Consider the following 18,928-nt stretch of genomic DNA (forward strand, 5'->3'; position numbering starts at 1 on the left):
AAAAAAAAAAAGGCTTAAAACTTTAGTAGTGGATATTATTGAATAAATGAGGCAGATGAACTGGCCCGTTCTCTTGAATACAGTCTATGGACAAAATGACTGCCAGTAAGATGCCCCCAAATTACCATGCTATGCTGCTATGATATAATCCCCAATTTTCCCTATTGTACCACTAACTTGTCACCACTTAATAAATTAGTATGGGAGTTTCTTGGCAGCACTGACTGTGTATATTTCAAACAGTCAATCGCACACCAAGTATCTACCGAGCTCTTGGTAAATGGTTAGCTATATATTAGGTTCTATAGGGGATTTAAGAGAAACCCAAGATACTGTCTCCTCTCTGACGTACTTTACACAAGCAGATTTGTCAAATATTCTGTACCTCTATCTTATGACTTCATTGGAAGCACTATACACAGTGAGAGGCTTAGACAGCACTCAGAGAACAGGTTTTTAATGACAAGGGGGTTGGAAATTCTTTCACATTTGAAAAACTCTCAGTTTGGTAATTTAGGGTACTTTAAAGATGTCTAAAATTTCCCATACAGTTCTTATGGAACTTCTTTGTTGCAAAAGGGTGTAAGTCATAAGATGAGGTCATACATTCAAATTTTTTTGAGAATTCTCCACATTAATCTAATGGGATAAGTCCTAAGGATACAAAAAGGGGTAAAACTTCCCCCCTGAAAATGATGCAAAATAAAAGTAATGACTATAAAGCAGTGTATTAAGGGCTACAGTAGGAATGTTCATTGGCTAGAACTGTTCATTGGCTGAGTTAGATTCAAAAAAGCATCTCACTCAGGCAGGGAGAGGATATTAGGTCATGCCTGCAGGAGAAGATGGAGCTGGAGCTAAGTCTTAGGAGACAAGTCAGAATTCACTGGAGAGGGATAAGGCATCCTGGAGAAAAGTAAGCCTAGTTGACAGCATGGAGGTGTCAGCTAGGGACATTCAGAGGGTGTAAACCAAAACAACTAGAATGAAAGGAGTGTGAGCAGATGCCACTTACGGTAAGTCTGAAAGGTTACAGGAAGATGGAAGCTGAAGGGCATGTTAGTCAGCAGGGGCTTTCATTACAGCCCCACAGGAGTGAGAGGAGCCACTGAGGGTTTTAATGAGGGGAATGAAATGATGACGTTTACCTCTAAATGAAATCAAATCAGTGATATATGGGGAATGTGTTTGCTGGTGGTTGCGAGGAGTGGGAAGGAGTGGAATGTGGGGCTGAGGCAGCACTTGGGAGGCTATTGCAGAAACCCAGGCAAAAAATTATGAGGGTAACTAACGTCTTTCTCAAATCAGCCAAGAAGCCCATTCACAATGACCTTCGGTTCCGATGTGTAAACAGAAGGAATTTATTTTCCCTATCTTTCTTTTTTAATGATTATTATTTAATGTAGGTTATAACCCTTCCTGGAACAGTTCACTAAGACCCCCGGAAAGAGGCAGCCATTAAAATTAAGCTGAGTGAGATGGAAAGTGGGGCTGTAAAAACTCCACCGCAGCCACCTGGAAACAGAAAATGTTAGGTTTGTGAGTCCTGGCAGGCTTCATGGGAAGGAACCCTGTACTTTCAGTCAAAAAGGAGAACCAGGAGCTGGATTTTCTTTTGAGTTTTCAATTTTAAACTTAAAGTGAAATGAGTTACTAGGGTATAGAAAGGGTCAACATCTGTCTTTTCTAATTCTAGGAATATAAACATTAAAACTCCTTTGTACTCACTAAAAGCAATGAATGGTAACAGAGTTGGAAAGAAATTGTCAAAGCCAATGGTATTAAAGTATAATTTTTGAAAAGGTATAAACTCATAACTTCCAGACAAATATAAAATGAACATATGTCAAAGATTTTATTTAATTGGTTAGTTAACAAGGGAACAGTAAGATCCTAAAATTGGTCTTACGCTTATTTGAGAATCTGAGTATATATAGGCAATTTAATAAGTTGATGGGTTAGATACAAAATGGTTAATGTCTAACAGGTCTATAAACCTTTTAGTCATGTATTCTACCAGTCAGTAATTATTTGCATCTCTACTGGACAAAAGTTTTTGTGGTTACCCTTGCTACTGAAGAGTTGTAAAACAGACATCAATAGAAAGTCATACCCAGCACTTTCTTGTAATCAAAGGCCTGTCCCAATTGTTAGATAATCTTTCTGACAAAAGAGCTTTTGGTGAGAATACAACTTTATATCTAGCATGGAGGAAACTACCAAGGATAACAAATTCAGATTTGGACATAGCAATACCATGATAACAACAGTAGAAAAGGGGGTTAAGCATATGAACTGACAAGTCAAAAAAGAAGAAATAAAAATGACCAATAGACATACTAAAAATGTTCACTCTCACCAGGATGTCCAAGAAATGTTAGTTAAACCAATAAGGCTCCAGTCCCCCCAGGTCCATGCCCCCAAGCTAATAAAAGCAAGCTTAGATGAGGATATCCAGTGTTAGCAATACTATAGGGAAATAAACACTGCCATAATCAGCATATGGCAGTATAAACTGAAAGCAGCTCTCTGGCTCCGACTCCAGTCCTTAGGGCGCCACTGTACCGTGCTTCACATCCCTGCTTAAGAGCAGAAAAACGGCATGAATAGAAGCCAGGGAAGCTCACCTCTTCCCTAGAACATCCTGGTTGTGCCAGGGTTACGATTGCACTACTCCCAAGTTTAGTAAGGCACAGAGGCCCCCAGAGCATCCACAGTTAGCTTCCAATAGAGAAAAAATCTTCCATTATATTTTTTAATATTCCATTATTATCACTTGTTGGCAGAGGGGTTGTGGGTGCTGTGAAAGTGATCACAGAAAGGAGAAGATGTGCCATTCCTTGGAATCAGGAGGCTAGTGCTGTTGCCTGCTCCCCTCCCATCACATCTCTCTTTCTCTTACACACACAAGTGCACATCACATTCCCCTAACAAGGCTTGTCTGTCTAAAAAAGAGATCTGGTAAACTTATTCACAAGATCAGTTCAGTTCAGTCACTCAGTCATGTCCCACTCTTTGCGACCCCATGGACTACAGCACACCAGGCTTCCCTGTCCATCACCAGCTCCCAGAGCTTGCTCAAACTCACGTCCATGGAGTCAGTGATGCCATCCAACCGTCTCATCCTCTGTTGTCCCCTTCTCCTTCCGCCTTCAGTCTCTTCCAGCATCAGTCTTTTCCAATCAATCAATTCTTCACATCAGGTGGCCAAAGTATTAGAGTTTCAGCTACAGCAACAGTCCTTCCAATGAATACTCAGGATTGATTTCCTTCAGGATTGACTGGTTTGACCTCCTTGCAATCCAAGAGACTCTCAAGAGTCTTCAACACCATAGTTCAAAAGCAGCCATTCTTTGGCGCTCAGCTTTCTTTATAGTCCAACTCTCACATGCATACATGACTACTGGAAAAACCATAGCTTTGACTAGATGGACCTATGTTGGCAACATAATGTCTCTGCTTTTTAATATGCTGCCTAGGTTGGTCATAGCTTTTCTTCCAAGAAGCAAGTGCCCTTTGATTTCATGGCTGCAGTCACCATCTGCAGTGACTTTGAAGCCCAAGAAAATAAAGTTTGTCACTGTTTCCATTGTTTCCCCATCTATTTGCCATGAAGTGATGGGGCTGGGTACCATGATCTTAGTTTTCTGAATGCTGAGTTTTAAGCCAACTTTTTTTCCACTCTCCTCTTTCACCTTCATCAAGGGGCTCTTTAGTTCTTTGCTTTCTGCCATAAGGGTGGTGTCGTCTGCATATCTGAGGTTATTGATATTTCTCCTGGCAATCTTGATTCCAGCTTGTGCTTCATCCAGCCCAGCATTTTGGCATTTTGAATGATGTACTCTACATATAAGTTAAATAAGCAGGGTGACAATATACAGTTTTGATATACTCCTATCCCAATTTCAAACCTGTCTATTGTTTCATGTCCAGTTCTAACTATTGCTTCTTGAGCTGCATACAGATTTCCCAGGAGGCAGGTCAGGTGGTCTGGTATTCTTACCTCTTTAAGAATTTTCCACAGTTTGTTGTGATCCACATAGTCAAAGGCTTTGGTGTAGTCAATAAAGCAGAAGTAGATGTTTTTCTGGAACTCTCTTGCTTTTTTGATGATCCATCAGATGTTGGGAATTTGATCTCTGATTCCTCTGCCTTTTCTAAAGCCAGCTTGAATATCTGGAAGTTCACGGTTCATATATTGTTGAAGCCTGGCTTGGAGAATTTTGAGCATTACTTGTCTAGCCTGTGAAAGTGAAAGTGAAGTCACTCAGTCATGTCCGACTCTTTGCAACCGCATGGACTGTAGCCTACCAGGCTTCTCCATGCATGGGATTTTCCAGACAAGAGTACCGGCATGGGTTGCCTGTTTCCTTCTCCAGGGGATATTCCCAACCCAGGGATCGAACCCAGGTCTCCCGCATTGCAGGCAGACGCTTACCCGCTAGCGTGTGAGATGAGTGCAATTGTGCAGTAGTTTGAATATTCTTTGGCATTGTCTTGCTTTGAGATTGGAATGAAAACTGACCTTTTCCAGTCCTGGTGGCCACTGCTAGTCCTGTGGCCTTTTCTAGTCCTGTGGCCACATTCACTTGATACTTCCTGATGTTTGGTGTTACTACTTGCAAAAGTGTTTGCATTTCAAAAGAAAATTTCTATTTAATCTATATTTGGTCTATATGTATCCCAAGTCTGTGCTGATAGAATTCCAAAGCTTTCTTTGGATGGGAAGGAAAAAAAAATCAGACTGACAGAGGAAATAAATTCTTTGAAGGGGCCAAGCACATAAGTGATATATTTTCAGAAAATATGGGATAGAGTTGAGGAATGCAAACAACTGAAAACTTGTCTTTGGAGCGCTTTACTTCTTAGTTCTCTCAGATAATAATGTTTACTTGACCAAATAGTGAAAGAAGTGTCTGTATCACAGGCAAATATAATCCATTAAGCATAGCACTAGGGAGGAACTTACTGTTTTACATTATCATGTTCAGTAAGTCATGGTCCTTTGAACTCAAATGCTATGAAAGCTAAAAGTATCAGTCAATTTAAATACTAATAATAAATGTAACAAAGATAATACTTATTAAGTGCTTACTGTGTTCTGGATACCGTTCTAACTAATTTTCAAATATGAACTCATTCTTAGCTTGGACCAAAGTGAAACACTATTTTAAACCATAAATTATTACTATTCCTATTTTTCAGTAGAGAAAACTGAAATAAAGAAACCCTAAGTGACTTGCCCAAGGTCATCACACAACTGGTAAATGGCAACACATTCTATTAACAGAAATCTATCTTGAATTCTATCTATCTATCTATCTATCTATCTGGGCTTCCCACGAAGCTCAGTAGTAAAGGATCTGCCTGCCAAAGCAAGAAATGCAGGAGACATGGGTTCAATTCCTGGATCATGAAGATTCCCTGGAGTAGAAAATGGCAACCCACTCCATCATTCTTGCATGGAAAATCCCATGGACAGAGGAACCTGGTGGGCTACAGCCCATGGGGTCACAAAGAGCTGAACACGACTGAGCAACTGAGCATGTATCTGTCTATCTTGTGTCTGTATATCTATCCCTAGTCCATCAGGTAAAGGGAGGTGTTCCACACTGGGCGATGCAGGGGCATCTGTAGATGGCAGTGCTACAATAATGGTGATAGACTCATAAATTCAGACAGGAACTTTTCTGCTTCGCTTTGTCTTCTCACCCAGAGGCTTGGCACAAATATGTGGCCATTGCTGAGTTTATTTTTATCCTCCACATTTGCCTACAACTGCAGTCTGGGGGTGAGTACTTCTGGAGTGACAGTGCCCAAGGGTACCCTTTGTGAGAGGACTGCTGGGGTCACCTCTGCCTTCCCTCGGCACACCCAGGGCTCCAGGCATAACTGAAGAGTACAAACACCACCAGTCTTGCCACCAGCCCCTCCAGTGGCAGCATCTGGGAAGTGGGATCCAGTGGTTGGTAAACCTTGCAGGAGCAGCCCAGCAGATTCTCCACCAATAAACTGTGGCCCTTTGGCAAGTCAAATGACTGCCAGACTGGCTGGGAGTGGGAAGAGACAGATATGTTTAACCTTTCAGACTGGAAAAGGGGAAACTCTGATTCACGAAGAGTCAGGCTTTGGAAAGAGCAGACCAGCTGTCGTGGTTGATGCTTCCTGGTGTTCTGTAGTTGTCATTTGTTCTATTCCCAGAATTGGGGATCTCTTCAAACAACACACACTCACAACCTAGTCATGTGGATTTCCACTGAGTCCAAAGTTCAGAACCTGGGACAATAATTTTTACAAGGTGATCACTGAGCAAGTCTTGAAACTTGTTTCTCTTATAGCAAAAAGAAGAAGGAAAAAAAAAAAAGGTTTTTAGATGCAGCTTGCCACAATTTCTTCAAGAGAATAGCCATCTTAGCCTGTGAATATTTTCATTCTTAAAAGTTTTGACAATGAGGGAACAAATGAAAGGAAGAGACAGAGAAAGAATGGTGATCAGTATAAAAGTGATTTCATTACTTTTATTACAGTTTCTATGACGGTAGTATTCTTTGGGTTTACCTACCAAGCACTCAAGGAGATTAGAGGTAATTAGGGCACCAGAGATTCTTGTGGAATAGGAAAAAGAAATTCTAATCTGGATACTGGAGTAGCTTAAAGAAAGAGATTTTAGACTCTTCATAGATCTTTAAAGAGAAAAGAGAAAATCACTCATCTGATGATTCAGACATTCATTAGCATCAGACTTTTTTCTCCAGATATACCCCCAAGGTTTTTATTCTGCAGTTCCAAGTCTCCTCTTGCCTGTTTGCTTGTCTGTTTCTTTCCCTGTAGGAAAGCTTCCTCTGTTCTAGCTTTTTTATTCTTATTTCCATATTGAAACTATTACTCTGCAAAGTTGAATAATCTCTTACTTCTACGAAAATATGCTTCCCTTTATTTATAATGCATAATTACCTCCTAGAAACTTCATTTTCTTGCATTTTCTGTGAACTCGCCAATAGGAAGAAGCATTGGCTTTCGCTAAGCTTAATATCCTATGTGCATGTGTCCTCAGTCGTGTTTGACTCTTTGTGACCCCAGGCTCCACTGTCTATGGGATTTTCCAGGCAACAATATTGGAGTGTGATGCTTTTTCCTACTCCAGGAGATCTTCCCGACACAGAGATAAAACCTGTGTCTTCTGCATCTCCTGCATTGGCAGGCCGATTCTTTACCACTGTGCCACCTGAAAAGTCCTAGTATCCTATGAATTCACCTCAATTTAAAACAAAGTGACCATGATGACTCATTTTTTCCATTCTTTGTATTCACACCTCCTTTGAAATACTAGATCTTGCATTATGATAATATAAAGCTTTAAGCTACTTCCAACACTCAAGAAATGCAACTAGTGATGATGGTGAAGATTTTCAAGTAGTTTATCAAAATCAATAAAAATCTAAGACTAACATGTCTTATCTATTAATATTAGCACTTAGCATAATTTCCAAAAATCAAAATTTTGCATTGAATGTTCTGTTTTCTAGAGTTAGAGAGCAAAGACACTTGCTCCTTAGAAGAAAAAATTATGACCAAACTAGACAGCATATTAAAAGGCAAAGATCCATCTAGTCAAAGCTATGGTTTTTCCAGTAGTCATGTATGAATGGGAGAGTTGGACTATAAAGAAAGCTGAGCACCGAAGAATTGATGCTTTTGAACTGTGGTGTTGGAGAAGACTCTTGAGAGTCCCATGGACTGCAAGGAGATCCAACCAGTCAATCCTAAAGGAAATCAATCCTGAGTATTCATTGGAAGGACTGATGCTGAAGCTGAAACTCCAACACTTTGGCCATCTGATGCGAAGAACTGACTCATTTGAAAAGACCCTGATGCTGGGAAAGATTGAAAGTAGAAGGAGAAGGGGATGACAGGGGATGGTTGGATGGCATCACCTACTCGATGGACATAAGTTTGAGTAAATTCCGGGAGTTGGTGATGGACAGGGAAGCCTGGACTGCTACAGTCCATGGGGTTACAAAGAGTCAGACACAACTGAGCGACTGAACTGAGAGAGCAAAGTTCTGATTAATCAGATGTACTGATTGAAAGAAATTGTATTGTACAGCATATGAATGACTGATCTTCAGGAAATTTCAATACAGCCAGATATTTTTAATACCAAAATTTTACTGAAATGTTTAATTTTTATTATTTGCTATGGCAAGGGTACTTTGGAATCCTATGGTATCTCAAGGTTATTATGAATTTAGTTGTCATTCCTCTGGCTAATAGATAGAACGTCATTGTCAGTCAGAGCACCAGAGTTCTAGACCTAAGTTGGTCAACTAACAGTATGACTGGGTAAGCCACTCTTCTTGGCCTTCACTTCCTGAACTGTAAAGTGAGATGATTATACTAGATGATCCCTTAGGTCCACTCTAGCTCTAACAGTCTGTGCCTGTGATAGCACATACTGAGGGAGGTAATTATTTAATCTATATGCAGCTAATGGAATGCCGTCTTACGTAAATAACCCCAAAGATCATAACATATGTAATCTCTTAACATATAAATAATTAACAATAATAATGAAAAAATCTAGGTAGTTGAAACCGAAATGCTTTGGAAAATGCTTTGACTCAGAGAATGTGTCCACATGATATTCAGATTTCTGTTTGAAGAAAAAGTAAATTCTGTCCAACTTCTAGTATTTACATACACAATTGAAAATTAGATTTACTAGAATCCAAAGTAAACTGGATTGTTAAATCATATTAATGAGAGATGCTGTTATGATTACCCCTGGAGAAGTAGGTCAGTAGATACCCATTTGGACTACTTATGATGGTGAACAAAAGACTGAAGCACTTAAAACATGAAGAGAATCTTCAGGATCACCAAACCCAGCCCTGACATTAACAGATTTTGGTGACTGAAGTCTAGAAAGATGGAGTTTAAATTCATTTTATTTAATAAACACACATGTAGAAAGCATCATTCCAGTGCTTTACAAATTCCAAATCATTTTTAGAGCAACCCTATACACAGATACTACCATTATCTTCATGGTACAGCTAAGAAAACTAAGGCATAGAAAGACTAAGCAACTTGCCCAAGATCACACAGCTAGTAAGCAGGCAAAGCCAGAATTTGAATATAGTACTTGCTTTGCTTATGATCATGGGTAATGTATTTTGACAGAGGGAAAATAGAGTCTGCAGTATTTTTCCAATATACTTCAAAGTTAAGAGGTTGTAAAAATATCTTATGACCTCTGGTGGTCATGACTTTTTGTTCCATTGAGATATTGTTGATTTACAATGTTAGTCTCAGGTGTACAACATAATGATTCAAATTTTTTAAGATAATGCTCCATTTAAAGATACTATAAACTATTGACTGTGTTCCCTGTGCTGTACAATATATCCTTGTAGCTTATTTATTTTGTACAATTTGTACCTCCACTCATATCCCTATCTTGCCCTTTCTCACTTCCCTCTTCCCATTGATGTGGAGAAGTGATTCTCTATGTCACTGAGTCTGCTTCTATTGTGTTATATTCATTCTTCTGTTTTATTTTTTAGACTTCAAATATAAGTGATAACACACAGCATTTGCATTACTTATTTCACTAAGCATAACATAGTACCTCCCAGGTTCATCCATGTTGTTGCAAATGGAGAAATTTCATTCTTTTTTATGACTGAGTACTATTGCATAGTATATACAAACCATGTCTTCTTTATCCATCTGTTGATGGACACTTGGGTTGCTTTTATATCTTCACTGTTGTAAATAATTCTACTATGAACATTGGGGTGCATGTATCTTTTCAAATTAGTGCTTTCATTTTCTCTGGATATATATCCAGGAGTAGAATTGCTGGATCATACGTAGCTCTCTTTTCGGCTTTTTGAAGAAAGTTCTCCACAGTGGCTACATCAATTTACATTCTTGCCGATAGTATAGAAGAGTTCTCTTTTCTCCACATCCACGCTAACATTTGTTATCTGTGGTCTTTTTGATGATAGCCATTTTGACAGGTGTGAGGTGATATCTCCTTGTGATTCAATCTGCATTTCTCTGATGATTAATGATGTTGAACATCTTTTCATGTGCCTGGTCACCATCTGTATATCTTCTTTGGAAAAATGTCAGTTCGGGTTTTCTGTCCATTTTTTTAATCGAGTTCCTTTTATTTGGGGTGGGGGATATTATATTGCATGAGCTGTTTACATGGTTGAGATATTAACCCCTCATTGGTCATATTATTTGCAGAAATATTTTCTCCCATTCAGTAGACTGTCTTTTCATTTTGTCTGTGGTTTCCTTTGCTGTGCAAAAGCTTTTAAGTCTAGCTGTGTCCCATTTACTTATTTTTGCTTTTGTTTCCTTTGCCTTATGAGACAGATACAAAAAAATATTGCTATGATTTATGTCAGAGAGTATTCTGCCTGTGTTTTTCTTTTAGAATTTTTATGGTTTCTGCTCTTACATTTAAGTTTTTAATAAATTTTAAGTTTATTTTTGTATATAGTGTGAGAAAATCTTCTAAGATCTTTGCAGGGTAGTAAACAGCAAACATTAGCTGACTGAGTGTATGCATTGACTCTTAACCAAAAGATAGAGTAGGTAAGTAAAATGAGTACTTCCAGTTCAAAATCGTGTATTGAAAAAGAGAGGCTAATTGTAATGATACAAAAGATGATTTTAAAAAATAGAAAAATAAGAAAACAGAATGGTTCTAACAGGGTCAGAATAGAAGTATAGACATTAATGTAATTTATTTTCTGGAAACTGATTTTTAAATCTCAAACTTGGTGTGTATAAAAAACAGCTCAGAAAATAGGGACAAAGTGATTTTAAAAAATTTACTTTGGGAAGGGAGCTGGGTGATAAAAGATGCACAGAGTACTTTGTAGTTCTGCCCTTTCTGGTAACAGTGGGCCCTTAGACAGTCACCTGAACTGTCTGGACCTTTGTTTTCACAGGTATGTACTCTGAGGACAATGGTATTTACTTTTTTTTTTTTTTTCTATCAGAAATAGTTTAAAGCTTTAGCTCTCATCTGTAAATGAGATTAGAAGTAATTTATAAACTGTCCAGCACACTGACATTGACATTTACTTGATCAGTAAATGCTTTACACAAATAAGAAATTATAATTACAATAACAGAATTATTGAACTTTTTCTCAAATAAGATTAATAGACACTCTCTTTGTGTTTTGGATGCCATTTATAATCTTAATTATGTCAACATTTTGTGAAAGGATCCTCTCCAGTCTCTCATTCTCAAGCTCATCTTCACCGTGCCATTCTTTTATTTCCCCAATACTGATCAAGTCCTTTGAGTGCTAAACTACTAAGTTCAGAACAAATAATCGTATACTTTTGTGACTATGTTATTGAACACTATTATCCAAAGAGTCTAAATTTGCTGGCATACTAAATTATTTTCATATTAAAAATAAAAAAGAATTTCTGAATATACAACTCTGTTTTGATAACACATGGATTCTATAAAATAGGTACAGTCCACTCTGTTTTACATTTAACGAATGTAATGTCCAGAGAACTTAAGTAATTTGTCCAAACTTTTCATCAGTCAGGCAGACTGAGATGAAAAATCTCTCCCACATCAAACTCATCAAATTCCCCACTTCTCAAATATAGCAAGGTGATTAAATATAGTTAAGAAATGAAAATCCCCAGTTTTCAGAAAGTATGAGAAAATTTCTTAACGAAAAGGTACAAATGCTGGGGGTTCACAGGAAATTCACAAAGAAGTGCATGGAAGAGGAGAGTTTAAGAGTCTGGCCCAGGGAGGGAAAGAGCAACAGGGAAGTTTAGAATCCACTTAGAACCATAAGTAGAAAATATATGAGAACTGGAAACCCAGGCTTATATAGTAGGTGGGTATGAAGTTCATGGAACCATATGGTTAAAGTTACTCAAAATGAGAAATTAACTTGAAAAGTGGAATGAATCCAGGGAAATCATAGGGTTCCTGCAGAATAGTTTAGAGAAGCATGTCCACATCCCCAAACATACTAAACTCCAGTAGAAAGTATTTTGTGCCTGAAAATGATGTTAAAGTAGAATTGTAAATCTCGTGGTTAAACAAACTAGCATTCAGGAGAGACAGTAGACCCTACAAGAAAAGAAATCTGCACACCAAAAGTGAGATAATGTAACAATCGAAAAGGGAACTATAAATACATCTGAAATGGTAACAGATATCAAGGAATGGATGCAACATAAAGTAGAAACGAATATTTTTTAAAGAAAGAAAAAATTAATATGAGAAATAAGTAAATCATTTTCTATAAATGGGAACTATAGTCGTTGATGTGAAAAGCTGGATGTATGGCTTAAATAACAACTCTATTCTTTATTGTGTTGCCTTGGAAGCTATCAGCCACTTCCGAATGAAGCTGAACGTCTCTTTCCTGGCCACTGGCTGCCAGAAGCTCTTTGAAGTGGACAATGAATGAAAACTTCATTCTTTCTACAAGAAGAATATGAACACAGAAGTTGCTGCTGATGCACTGGCTGAAGAATGGGAGGGTTATGTGGTCCAGATCAGTGATGGGAATGATAAGCAGGGTTTCCCCTTGAAGCATGGTGTCTTGACCCATGGCCGAGCTGCCCACCACTGAGTAAGGGGCATTCCTGTTACAGACCAAGGAGGACTGGAGAGAGAAAGTGCAAATCTGTACGGAGTTGCGTTGTGGATGCCAATCTGAGTGTTCTCAATTTGGTATCATGAAAAAAGGGGAGAAGAATATTCCTGGACTCACCGATACTACAGTGCCTCATTGCCTTGACCCCAAAAGAGCTAGCAGAATCCAAAACTTTTCAGTCTCTAAAGATGATATCTGCAAGTATGTTGTGCAAAAGCCCCTAAACAAAGAAGGGAAGAAACTTAGGACTAAAGCACCCAAGATTCAGTGTCTCGAGACTCCACGATTTCTGCAACACAAACGCGGGCGGAATTGCTCTGAAGAAACAGCATACTAAGAAAAATAAAGAAGAGGCTGCAGAATATACTAAACTGCAGAATATACTAAACTTTTGGCCAAGAGAATGAAGGAAGCCAAAGAAAAACAGCAGGAACAGATTGTGAAGAGACAGAGGCTGTCCTCTCTGACAGCTTCTAAGTCTGAGTCCAGTCAAAAATGAGATGTTCTAAGAGTAACAGATAGATAAAATCTGACATTAAAAAAAACTCTATACAGATAAAGATAAAAACCCATGCTTTAGAAAGTAAATCTAAGGGCATCACACAGAAAATCAGCAGGGAAAGGATAATGGGATAGAAGAAATTAAGAGACAACGAAGAAAGAAGAATTGAAATTTTTTTTTTTTCAAATTTCAGAAGGAAACAACAGAAAGAGTAAAGAGAAAACTTTGGAAAAGACAATGGATATAATTTTCCAGAACTAAAGAAAGATATGATTCCATAGACTGAAGAATCACAGAGTTTTGAACAGGATAAATAGCAATCAATCCACACCTAGATAGGTGTAGAGCATTAAAACCCTCAAAAAACTATTAAACAACAGGTTACTTTCAAAGGAATGGTAGTAGGAAGGTATAATTCTCATCAACAGATGCCAGTTTAAAGTGGAATAAACATCTCAAAAGGGCTGAATTCTATAAGCAGCTAAAACATCCTTACAGAGTGAGCACAGAAATTTCATTTTCAGGCATAAAAAGACTGCAATTACTATTTCCATATCTGTGCTAAGAGAATTACAAAAGGATAAAACTTTAACAAGATGAAATGTAATGTGGAAGAAAAGAATAGAAAAAACAAGATGTTCAAGTAAGCAAAGAAATCGCTACCCATGCTAACTATTTAGTACCTGTTTTAAAAATTATAATGTCAAATGGGGATTAAGTTTAATTCGATTTGGAACTAAAATTTTAGGCAGTAATAATATGAAACAGTTAAACTGTCCTGAAGTTCTATTGTTTAAAAACACACATAAATATAGTGGTTAAGTTTAATTGCGCACGTTAAAAATGTAAAGATATGAATGTGCCAAGATGTATGTATCCACTTTATTGTTGCTAGAGATTAGATTGTTTCCAGTTTGGGGCTGTTATGAATAATATTGCTTTGAACATTCTTAGGCATCTCTTTGGATGCACATAAGACAATATATGACAGTGGAAATGAATAAAATACAACATTTCACAACAACATCAAGTAATCTCACAAGAAAGAATATATACCCTGTTATCTCACTAAAAAAAAAAACAAAAAACTGCTAAAACTGGAAAAACTAATTTACTGGTTTTTTTGAAGTTAACGAGTGTTGACCTTTGAGGAGGAAGAAAGAGGAGTAGTACTCTGGAAGGGCATCAAGGGGACTTCTAGGATATAAGAAATATTCTATTTCTTGATAATAGTTACTTGATATGACATGACTGTGTTCATTTTAAGATACTTTATTTCATTGTACAATTATGACCTGGATTTTTCTGTATGTGTATTATAGTTCAGTAAAAAGTAGTTTATTTTTTATTGTAAGTTTACCACTAAAATAATATAAATAAATTACATAATTTTTAACCCAGTAAAGAAAGAAAAAGAATTAAAAATATATGTAAATAATCAAGAGCAGAAAAGAAATAAAAATAGAATAGAAAAGACAATAGTTCAGATACATCAAGAATCATAAGAAATGTGAATGGAATTACATAGGTACTAAAAGACAACAATTATGAAATTGATTTTAAGAAACTAGCTGTTGTAAATATTGTTTATGCACAGAACGGCTCAAAATGAAAGGTATTCATATATGTTTGGTTTCTATTGGCACTGTGACAAATTACCAAATTAAGTGACTTAGAGGAAAACTAATTTACTATCTAAAAGTTCTGTAGATTAAAAGTTCAACGTGAGACTTCGCTAAAATCGAGGTGTAGGCAGGGCAGCGTTTCTTTTCTGGAGGCTCCTTGTTTTCCAGCTTCTAGAGGCTATCTTCCTTGGGTCATGACCCTCATTCTCCATCCTCAAAGACAGCAACACTGGTTGAGTCCTTCTGATATCCCATCATTCAGACTCCTGCCATTACATTTCTGTCTCTCTCTTCCTTTTCCTCCCACTTCTACTTTTAAGGGCCACTGTGATTACATTACCCAGGAGACTCTCACTAGTTTCAGTTCAGTTCAGTTCAGTCGCTCAGTTTTGTCCGACTCTTTGCGACCCCATGAATCGCAGCACGCCAGGCCTCCCTGTCCATCACAAACTCTCGGAGTTCACTCAGACTCACATCCATCGAGTCAGTGATGCCATCCAGCCATCTCATCCTCTGTCATCCCCTTCTCCTCCTGCCCCCAATCCCTCCCAGCATCGAAGTCTTTTCCAATGAGTCAACTCTTCGCATGAGGTGACCAAAGTACAGGAGTTTCAGCTTTAGCATCATTCCTTTCAAAGAAATCCCAGGGCTGACCTCCTTCAGAAAGGACTGGTTGGATCTCCTTGCAGTCCAAGGGACTCTCAAGAGTCTTCTCCAACACCACAGTTCAAAAGCATCAATTCTTCGGCGCTCAGCCTTCTTCACAGTCCAACTCTCACATCCATACATGACTAACGATCTTGAATCCATCTGCTCCCTTAATTCCTCTTTGATTTGTAATATAACATATTCACAGGCTCCAGGGTTTAGGGCATCTTTGGAAGGTCATTGTTCTTCCTACTACAGATATATTTGGCAGATGGTCACCAAAAAAAAAAAAAAAACAAGTACAGTGATAGTTATTACTACATGGCATAATAGTTTATAAATCAAAATGTGTTAGTAAGGAAAAGGGAGAAGCTACATAGTGATAAAATGTACCGAAAAGATTAACAATGTGATTGGTCCAATAAGAATTAAATCCAGAACTTGGACTCAAGTTCTGTGTCCTCTAGTTCAGTATTTCTACTAACAAAAATTTCTAAAGAACACAGACCAATAGAAGGTGGTACTTGAAGCTCTCTGTGCAAGTATGGTAAATTTCTTGCCCCAAATGAAAATAATAATTATGACCCAGACCACAGGGCTGTTGTATGAAATACCTTAGGATTGAGGCACACTGCAGCTATCATATAAATGTTAAATAAAAATAATATTTCCTGTATCCTTACTAGGGTTGGGCAAATCCAGATGTATATTGTACTTTTCACATATTTCAAAATATTTTCAAATGTTTTGGTTTGGGTTCAATAAAAACCTCAAGTACATTTTGCCAAGTGCTTTTTCCATTAATTATTCAATCCATTTGTATTTCAAGGGAAATTCAGTCCACATGTTTCTAATTCATTTAGCACTAACTCATCAAAATATTGTTTCTCTCAGTGCTCTTTTCTGTCCAAGAGGCTTTTCAAGCCCTCTCCTCCATTTTTTTTTTAATTTCTTAGAAACAAAAAGATACAGTTTTCCAAGGGCAAATCCTAGTAAACTACCAAAAAATTTACTAAATATTGCAACTAGAATTCTTTGAGTTTCCAAGTCCCCTGTCAGTCTACCCTGGTCCACGTCACCTCTCTCACCTATTCCCTGGTTTCCTTAACTTTTTCTTTCCTTTGATCAGGTTCTTCTTTGTTCTCATTGACCCTCCACAGATTTCAGGTTTTCTATCATCGAAGTCCATGGGCCTCCAGACACCTTAATCCTCTTGGTGAACCCCTCCCTTATAATGAAAACCTTCCAAGGCTGGGGCCAGTGAAATAATGGATTCAAACTGCCTTCCAAAATATCCCCATGGGATCTGTGGCAAACCTTAGAAATAGATACATTAAAAAAAAATCTGATCTTTTTGAGTGTATACTTTGTGTGTGTGTGATATCTTATGTGCGATTAATGTTGTCTTAACAGTGCCTAAAGGGTGAGGAACTTGATACTATGCTCATTGTGAGTGATCCAAAAACAGCAAGAGCTGTGCTGAAGAGTCAGTTCCCACATCACTTGTGGAGCCCTCTTACCAAAAAGATTTAACCTGAATCTAAGCATAAGGACATTGTGGAGCATTCTACAAGACAACTTCTTTGGACTCTTCAAATATGTTAATGTTATGAAAGACAAATCAAAGCTATTAGGAAACTCTTCTTCTAGATGTAAGGAAATTAAAGAGACATTACAACTAAATGCAGACTGTTACAGTTGATTGAATTCTGGAATTGATGAAAATATAGGGACATTCTGAGACAGTTGCAGAAATTTCATAATGTTGCATTTCTTGAGTGTGGTAGTGATGTCATGGTCATATAGAAGGGTTCATATTCATTTGCATATACACACATTAGTGTATATATGAAGAGAGAGTAGATATAGCACAATGTTATACTTGATAAATCTGTATACACCTACCCACACACACACACACCCACACACACAATTATACATATTCACACTCACCTACACATATACACACCCAGATACCCACACACAGAGGAAATATGTAGGAGACTCTTCTCTGCAAATTTGTCCATCTCAATCCAGAAATCCTTTTTTAAAAATTCCTCCTTTTTAAAAAAATAAAGTATTGTTGATTTATAATATTGTGTTAGTTTCAGGTAGACAACAGAGTAATTCAATTATATACACATAGTTTTTTAGATCCTTCTCCATTATTCTAAGACATCAAATATAGTTCCTTGTACTATACAGTACATCCTGTTGTTTATTTATTTTATATATAGTATAGCATATTCAAAAGCAGAGACATTACTTTGCCAACTAAGGTCCATCTAGTCAAGGCTATGGGTTTTCCAGTAGTCATGTATGGATGTGAGAGTTGGACTGTGAAGAAGGCTGAGTGCTGAAGAATTGATGCTTTTGAACTGTGGTGTTGGAGAAGACTCTTGAGAGTCCCTTCGACTGCAAGGAGATCCAACCAGTCCATTCTGAAGGAGATCAACCCTGGGATTTCTTTGGAAGGAATGATGCTAAAGCTGAAACTCCAGTACTTTGGCCACCTCATGCGAAGAGGTGACTCATTGGAAAAGACTCTGATGCTGGGAGGGATTGGGGGCAGGAGGAGAAGGGGATGACAGAGGATGAGATGGCTGGATGGCATCACTGACTCGATGGACGTGAGTCGGAGTGAACTCCAGGAGTTGGTGATGGACAGGGAGGCCTGGCATGCTGCGATTCATGAGGTCGCGAAAAGTTGGACATGACTGAGTGACTGAACTGAACTGAACTGAACTGAGTGTGTCTGTTAATTGCCCTTTCCTGATGACTCAGTCGGTAAAGAATCTGCCTGCCAATGTAGGAGATGCAGGAGATGTGAGCTGCATACTCCTAACCCTAAGTTTGTTTTCTATTTATATCTATAAGTCTCTTTTATAAATAAATTCATTTGTATTAATTTTTAGAGTCCACATATAAGCACTACCATATAATATTTGTCTCTTTTACATCTGGCCTACTTCCTCGGTATGATATTCTCTAGGTTCTTCTATGTTGCTGCAAATTACATTATTGCATTCTTTTTATGGCTGAGTAATATTCCATTATGTATGTATTTGTGTATATGATATCTTCTTTATTCATTCATCTGTTGATAGACACTAAGATTGTTTCCATGTCTTAGTTATTGTAAATAGTACAGCTATGAAAATTGGGGTGCCTGTGTCTTTTCAAATTAGACCTTTCATATTTTCCAGATATATGCACAGGAGTGGGATTGCTGAATCATATAATGACTTTTATTTTAGTTTTTAAGGAACCTCCATACTGTTATCCATAGTGGCTGTACCAATTTCCATTCTCACCAACAGTGTAGGAGAGTTCCCTTTTCTCCATACCCTCCTGAAAATGTATTGTTTGTAGACTTTTTGATAACGGCCATTTTAACCAATGTGAGATGATACCTCATTGTGGTTTAGACTGGCATTTCTCTAATAAATAGCAATGTTGAACATCTTTATTTCATGTGCTTATTGA

At 37.7% G+C, this 18,928-nt stretch overlaps 1 pseudogene; it reads left to right on the forward strand.

The window, feature by feature from the left end:
• The first annotated feature begins 12,412 nt into the window (after window positions 1–12,412).
• On the forward strand, window positions 12,413–13,166 carry LOC138071099 (small ribosomal subunit protein eS6-like; annotated as a pseudogene).
• The last annotated feature ends 5,762 nt before the right edge of the window (window positions 13,167–18,928 follow it).

Source organism: Capricornis sumatraensis, chromosome 2, assembly GCF_032405125.1.
Source record: "Capricornis sumatraensis isolate serow.1 chromosome 2, serow.2, whole genome shotgun sequence".
Taxonomy (NCBI): domain Eukaryota; kingdom Metazoa; phylum Chordata; class Mammalia; order Artiodactyla; family Bovidae; genus Capricornis; species Capricornis sumatraensis.